Raw genomic sequence first — 8,165 nt, forward strand, 5'->3', positions numbered from 1 at the left:
TTATTATTTGCTTTCAGTTTAGTGTTGCCTTTAAGGTGTGCCATTTCAGTTTGGCAGCTACAATAAATGACTGAAGGAAATTGACGACGATAATTCAGCATTTCAAGATGCTCCTGCTGAAGTAAATGTAGACCTATCCAGGGCTTGAATTTAAAGTTTATAGTAATACAATATTTTAAAGCCAAGTACCCAGGAAATTCATGGTGATAGGATTTGAATGAGATGATTAGGAGAAATGGAAAAGAATTCCTTCACTTCCTTGTTAGGTGGATATTAGCTATTGAGAGGCTGTGTTGAAAAATGTTATTGTAAAAAGGATAGAGGCTTTTTATATGCAATTTACTATGGAATGTTATTCATCATGGACCTTGTCCAAAAATGTTTGGTTATTAAAATAACAAAAGAATGTTTATAATAAGGAATCACTTCTGATTTCGTGCTATAGAATTTTGTTGCCTATAGACCATGTTGTGCTGTATTTGGCTGGTACTGTTTCATTTAGTGAGTGTTGATTTCTCTATTAACACATTCCTTATTTAAATTGGAATTATTTACCACACCTTTTCTGATCCTTCTTTATTATTCTTCCCTTGGGAAGGTAATCATTATTAAAAGTATATAGAAACATTTGGGGTACATGTTTCTTTTCAGATTAGTGTTTTAGTTTTTTTCGAGTATAAAACCAGGAGTGGAATTGCTGGGTTGTATGGTAGTTCCATTTTTAAGTTTTTCAATGACTACAGCAGCATTGTTTACAATTGCCAAGGTATGGGAGGAACCTAAGTGTCTGTCAGCAGATAAATGGATAAAGATGTGGTGTGTATATATACAACGAAATACCACTTAGCCATAAAAAGAATGAAATTTTGCCATTTGCAGCAAATGACTATTTAGGGGGTGTTGAAGCGACTTAGCAGCAGCAGCATGCTAAGTGAGATAGGGAAAGACAAATACTGCATGATGTTACTTAAATGTGGAATCTAAAAAATACAACAAACTAGTGAATTAAAAAAGCAGACTCACAGAGAACAGATCAGTGGTTGACAGTAGGTAGAGGGAAGGGGGAAGGGCAGTATAGGATGGGGAAAGGATGTATAGTTGTTGCTGGGTTTTATGGGTTTTGACACGTGTGAGTTTCAGCATTTATGATTTTGACTATTGGTGAGTGAGTTTAGATGTCCATGGAGTGTATAGTATTTTGCAGTTTTGCCAAGGCATAATCTTAATTCTTGCTAACTTTCATACAGGGAGGCCTTGTTCAGTTAATGATTTAGCTAACCTCTCATCATCCAAAGTTGTTTTTCCTCACTTGCAGTCAGATTCATTTATTCACTTGTTCCGTCAGCAAGTATATTGAGCTCCTTATGTGTGCCAAGTTCTGTTACAGGCATGGGAAGTTCAGCAGTTATCCCAGCAATATTTTGTGACCCCTGTAGTCCACTAAGCTCCTCAGTCCATGGAATTCTCCAGGCAAGAATACTGAAGTGGGTTGCCATCCCTTCCAGGGGATCTTCCCAACCCAGGGATCCCACCCAGGTCTCCTGCATTGCAGGCAAATTCTTTACCATCTGTGCCACCAGGGAAGCCCAAGAATACTGGAGTGGGTAGTCTATCCCTTCTCCAGGGGATCTTCCCAACCCAGGAATCGAACTGGGGTCTCCTACATTGCAGGTGAATTCTATATCAGCTGAGGTACCAGGGAAGGTAGGAGATACCAAACTTTATACGAAAAATGGCCACTCTGGATTGAATTGTGTTCCCACAAAATGAGTGTATGGAAGTCCTAACTCTTAATACCTCATAATATAACCCAGAAATAGGGTTGTTGCGGATGTAGTTTGTGAAGAGCAGGTAATAGAGTGAGCCCTAATCCAATATGGTGAATGTTGACTCACATCTGGCAAAAACACCATGTGAAGAAGAAGGCAGAGACAAGGGTGTTGCTTCCATACGCCAAGGAACACCAAAGGTTGCCTGCAGGGCACCAGAAGCAAAGCAAGAGGCTTGGAATAGATTGACAGCTCTCAAAGGGAACCCGTCTTGCCAACAGTGATGGACTTTTTATTAGCTTCCAGAATTGTGAGGATAATATATTTCTGTTTTGTAAGCTACCCAGTTTGTGGCACTTTGTTATGGCAGCTTTAGCAAACAAATGTCCACTTCAGTTCAGTTCAGTTCAGTTGCTCAGACGTGTCCGACTCTTCGTGAACCTGTGAACCGCAGCATACCACTAGCTGAAATGAATTTAAAAGGCTAAAGGGGTGGGATGGGGTGGGAGGTGGGAGGAAGGTTCAAGAGGGAGGGGACGTGTACCTATGGCTGATTCATGTTGATGTATGGGCGAAACCAACATAATATTGGAAAGCAATTATCCTCCAATTAAATTTTAAAAAATAACTTGGATGTGAAAGTACGTGTAAGAACTTCATGATACAAGATGAAAATGTAATTTTTAAGAAAAACAGGATATGAACAAAGTTCTCAAAATTTAGAACTTGAGATTTCAAGGGTCTGTTATACTCTTTCTAAAGCCAAAAGGTTCAGATCTGTAGCAGACACTGTTTGTTTTGATGGAGTATACCATCTTTTTTTTTCTAGCCACACTGCAGGCCATGTGCGATCTTAGTTCCCAGGCCAGGGATCAAGCCCACACCCCCTGCATTGGAACGGTGGAGTCTTGACCACCGGGAACACTAGGGAAGCCCCTTGAGTGTACCATTTTTAAACTTTATCTTGCTTTGAAGAAACTCATTTCCCTGTAGGAAAGAAAACCCTGTCAGGTTTCCATGGAGGAGAGATTTTCACCAAGACTATTATCATGTGCCATGTGGTCTTTCCTAATATAACACAGCAGTCAGGTTCAAATAATGAAAATAAATACGTAAAGCATCTTACACAAGTTGTATATAATTTGTGCTCATCCGAGAGTACAAACCACTTAAAAAATCGCTTATTGAATTCATCTGGTTACAGACTTTTTAAAGCCCTAAAACATTTTTTTTCCGCCTGCAAATTCTTAACTCTATAGTGTACTGTTCACTTTTTTGTTGTTGTTTTCTTTAAAGTTAGGTATTAGAGAACTCAGAAGTGGGTTTTTATTCTTAAAGATTTGGGACCGTTTTAAAGAAATTGTAAATGTTGCTTACTGGTTTTCAGCTTTTACAATCAACCAGTAGATTAAACAGAAGATGAGAATATAAAGGAAGACAACCTTGATTATGTAAAAGTGGAGGTATGGTAGACTAAAGCAAGTTATAAGTGGCCGGAAACCCAGATGCTACACAGCACTGACGGCTGAATGTGCTTTTAAATAAGCTGTAAAGGTAATAACTATATCTTTTCTTCCTTTTTTTAAAGTTGAAGTAAGTTGATTTATAATATTGTGTTAGTTTTTGGTGTACATGCAGTGATACACGTGCATATATATATATCTGTATTCATTCTTTTAATTCTTCTGTCAAAATTTGGAAGGAGTAAAGTCAGAGGAGTAGTATAAACTAAATTCTCATTTTTAGGATGGGGAGTCAATAGATGAGGGCCAGCAAATTGGTGATGTAGGTGTGTGTTGTGAAGGTAATCAGCAGAATTAAAGACCAGTTATTTAAAAGATATAGTCCCTCGAATGAACAGAAATAAAGTGAGAGTGAAGATTTTTCTTTTCTGTTCTGTTGTGTACATGATTTATTTGGTAAAAAGAAATGAGAAAAGTTACGCCAATCAACGTTTGCTCAAATAGCATGAGAATCAGATAATCTAGGAAGCGCTAGTTATTCAGCTTGTATAAGTAAATATCCAATAAGTAAATAAGCCAATAAGTAAAATCCTTCCATGACAAGGAATTAACATAAGAAGCTGGAGTGTAATAGCAGATATTTCATTGTCTTAAAAAAAAACACATTACATATATAAAAATGTCTATCAGCATTTAATAATTTGCCTACACGTGGGCCCATTTATTTTTAATTGTAATGTTAGACAAATTACATTCAGATATAGTCAGAAAAATGAGAATTCTTATTTGAAAGCAGCTCATTTTCTAGCCTGTTTCTATACTCTTTTGAAACTTCAGTGTTTATTTATGATAAGGTTATATGCCACAAAACTAGGGTTATATGTAAGTGATAGTGTGCGATCTTTGCTTGACTGTCTTAATGCTGACTCTGAAAAGGGAGCTTATTGCACCTATTTTTGTAAAGGGAGGTCAGCTTGTAGGAAACATGCTTAAGTTTTTAAAGATCTGTTTTCTTAGTGCAGTCTAACTGGATTGTCATTGAAATTAATTGTTCAGTATTAGAAGTTATACATGTCAGAAGTGTAGTAAGATATAAGACCTGTTTTAGAATTTGTTCTAAACACAATTTAAAAGAAGCCTTAAGGAATTGCAGTTGCTAGATTTTTATCTATCACTTTTTAGATTTGTAAAGACAGTAATAAAGACCAGCATAACAGTGTTTCCTTAATTATTGACTACATACATTTTTAGTTTAGTATAAGTTATTTGAGCTACATGACTGTAGCCTCCAGGCTGCTTTGTCCATGGGATTTTACAGGCAAGAATTCTGGAGCAGGTTGCCATTTCCTTCTCCAGGGGATCTTCCCAGTCAGGGCATCAAACCCATGTCTCCTGCATCTGGTGCATCAGCAGGTGGATTCTTTACCACTGAGCCAACTGGGAACTGAAATACATAATATTGGAAATATTCATGATTAAATTTCATTCACCTACTTAGCTAGGCATTTAAAGTAACAATTTAAATATATAACATTGAAAAGAAATGTTAAAAGCAGCTTTTGGGAATAGTGTTAATGTGTGTTTTAATCCTTTAAGGGAAGTACAACATACAGCTTAATAGATATCTTCTTAGACTGTGACTTATTAGGCTTAGTTCTTATGTGCTGCCTTGAAATTTACAGAAACATTTGAAATAATCATCTTAAGGCAAATAGATGGGGAAACAAAACAGTGAGAGACTATTTTCTGGGGCTCCAAAATCACTGCAGATGGTGACTGAAGCCATGAAATTAAGAAACACTTGCTCCTTGGAAGAAAAGTTATGACCAACCTAGACAGCATATTAAAAAGCAGAGACATAGAAAAGAAAAAAAAAAAAAGCAGAGACATTACTTTGCCATCAAAGGTCCATCTAGTCAAACCTATGGTTTTTCCAGTAGTCATATATGAATGTGAGAGTTGGATTATAAAGAAGGCTGATGCTTTGAACTGTGGTATTGGAGAAGACTCTTGTGAGTTCCTTGGACTGCAAGGAGATCCAACCAGTCTGTCCTAAAGGAGATCAGTCCTGGGTGTTCATTGGAAGGACTGATGCTGAAGCTGAAACTCCAAAACTTTGGCCACCTGATGGAAGAACTGACTCATTTGAAAAGACCCTGATGCTGGGAAAGATTGAAGGCAGGAGGAGAATGGGATGACAGAGGATGAGGTGGTTGGATGGCATCACCGACTGAATGGATGTGAGATTGAGTAGGCTCCAGGAGTTGGTGATGGACAGGGAAGCCTTGCGTGCTGCAGTCCATGGGGTTGCAAAGAGTCGGACACCGCTGAGCGACTGAACTGACTGACGGACTGAAGCTATAATATGAGATGTGCTTGTTGCTTTGTTCTCTCCTTTCCTCTTATTTGTAATTTTAATAGATTAGTTAATGTACTTTAATGTTTAGGGTAGTTTTAAGTTCAAAAAGTTTCCTTATACCTCATTTTCCCTCCCCTCCCCCAGCCTCCTGCACTAAGGACATCTACCACCAGAGTGTACCACCAGGAGTGGTACATGTGTTACACTGGATGAACCTACGTCATTATCACCCAGAGTTCATAGTTCATTAGAGTTCACTCTGAGTGCTCTACATTCTTTGGGTTTGGGTAAATATGTAATGACATGTATCCATCATGATAGTATTGTGTAAAATAAACTGCCCTGAAAATCCTCTGTGTTCCACCTGTTGATCTGTTCCTCCCCCCAACCTCTGGCCACCACTGATCTTTTTACTGTCTTAAAGAGTTTTGCTTTTTCTGGAATGTCTTATTATTAGAATCATGCAGCATGTAGCCTTTTCAGCTTGGCTTCCTTCACTTAGTAATATGCATTTTAATTCCTCCATGTCTTTTCAAGGCTTGATGCTTACTTCTTTTTTTTGTGCCAAATAATATTCCAGTGCCTGAATGTCCTGGTTTATTTATCTAGTCATCTACTGAAGGACATCTTCGTTGCTTTCAAGTTTTGGCAGTCATGAATGAAGCTCGTGTAGCCATCCATGTGCTGATTTTTGTGTGAACACACAGTTTCAATTCCTGTCCAGAGTGTATGATTGCAATAAGTAAGTATCTTACTTACTGCAATAAGATAGTAAAAGTATCTTCAGTTTTGTAAGAAACTGCCAAACTTTTCCAAAGTGGCTGTACTGTTGTATTCTTACCAGCAATGAATAGAAGAGTTCCTGTTTTTTTTTTTTTTTTTCCACATCTTTGGCAGCATCTGGTGATGGTGTAATTTATTTTTGAAGCTTTTATTTGTAGATTTTGCTGTACATTTTTCTAGAGGTCTGATGTAACAGTGTTTAAATGATCAAAGGAAATGTAAAAAAACCTTGAATTTTTTAAATGATAAGATTGAAATGTACCTAGGGTCTGCTTCCTGAGAAGCTGGCAACTAGAACATTTCATTCTGAGTAAGACTTGGGCTTTCATTTCAAATGCATCTTAAAATTCCTTGAATTTCCTAGCTCATTGGAAGATATCTTCAATATATTCAAATTTCTGTGAGGCAAAGCATTAGAATTCTCTTCCCCAAACATATATTTTTGTCAAAGAGAAATAAGGTAGATACGTGTTGATACGTGGGTTGGAAAGCACAATTGAATTTAGTAGGGCTTTGTTTTTAATGCTGTGCTTTCTAATTGTTTTCAATATTTTTGCATTTTATCAAGACAAAGTAGAATAACTGATACCTGAAAGTCCCACTGGATCTACATTTTCACTGCTGGAATCTGTGTCTATGTTTACTCTTTTTATACTCCTGTCCTTAGTTAAAGCAGAGTAGTCCCTTAAAAAATGATTTACAAATGAATAGAAAGATTCTCCAATCATCCCTTCCTCTCTGAATGTTGATTGTTCTATGAGTGTGTACGTTAAGGTCATGCCTGGTCCTTGTCTGATGGTCTGGGCATTTATGGAAGCTAACCTCAGGTCTTGGCCGCCAGTGGGCCAGACCTGTGTTATGTCATCTGTGATCTATACAAACCAACTTGAAGTGGGTATTTATGTCTAAGAGCACACAGTTAGGCTGGGATGTGAGTTCACTCTGGAGACTACACCTATAGCATTCTCTCTGCCCTAAGTTTTATAGACGTGCCTATCGGCCCAGGAGCTACACAGATGGAGGGGCTTCGCAGGAGAAGAAGCTGGGTCAGACATGGATGCTGTTCGGTGGTTGGCTAAACCTGCACTCAAGTTTTAAACACTGGAAAGTAGGCTTCAGTTCTGGTGTATGTAGTGTGGATCTTTAATTTGCGCACCAGCTTTGGAGCTGTGTAGCGTCTCTGATCCTGTGCTGTATCGCTTGTGCTGGTGACGGGAAGACCATCCTGAATTTCTGACCAGGTTGTGCCAGACTCCTGTGGCTCCATGAACTAGCCTGCCAGGCTGCTCTGTCCGTTGGATTTCTCAGGCAGTAGTGGAGCAGCTGGTGCTGCTGCTAAGTCGCTTCAGTCGTGTCCGACTCCGTGTGACCCCGTAGACGGCAGCCCACCAGGCTCCCCCGTCCCTGGGATTCTCCAGGCAAGAACACCGGAGAGGGTTGCCATTGCCTTCTCCAATGCATGAGAGTGAAAAGTGGAAGTGAAGTCGCTCAGTCGTGTCCAACTCTTAGCGACCCCATGGACTGCAGCCCACCAGGCTCCTTTGTCCATGGGATTCTCCAGGCAAGAGTACTGGAGTGGATTGCCATTGCCTTCTCCATAGTTAGGAGCAGAGACCATCTTAAAACGATTCAAGAAACATGTTAGCGATACCCTTGGCATAGTCTTCAGAAACAATTCTTACCTTAAATTAATTGGTTGAATTTATTGATTCCCCAGGCCTCTTGGCCATAAAACATGCTCTTTATAGAAAACAAGCAGAAAGTCCTCCACCCCAACTGAAATAATTGACT

This window comes from Ovis canadensis, chromosome 3 (genome assembly GCF_042477335.2).
Source record: "Ovis canadensis isolate MfBH-ARS-UI-01 breed Bighorn chromosome 3, ARS-UI_OviCan_v2, whole genome shotgun sequence".
Classification (NCBI taxonomy): domain Eukaryota; kingdom Metazoa; phylum Chordata; class Mammalia; order Artiodactyla; family Bovidae; genus Ovis; species Ovis canadensis.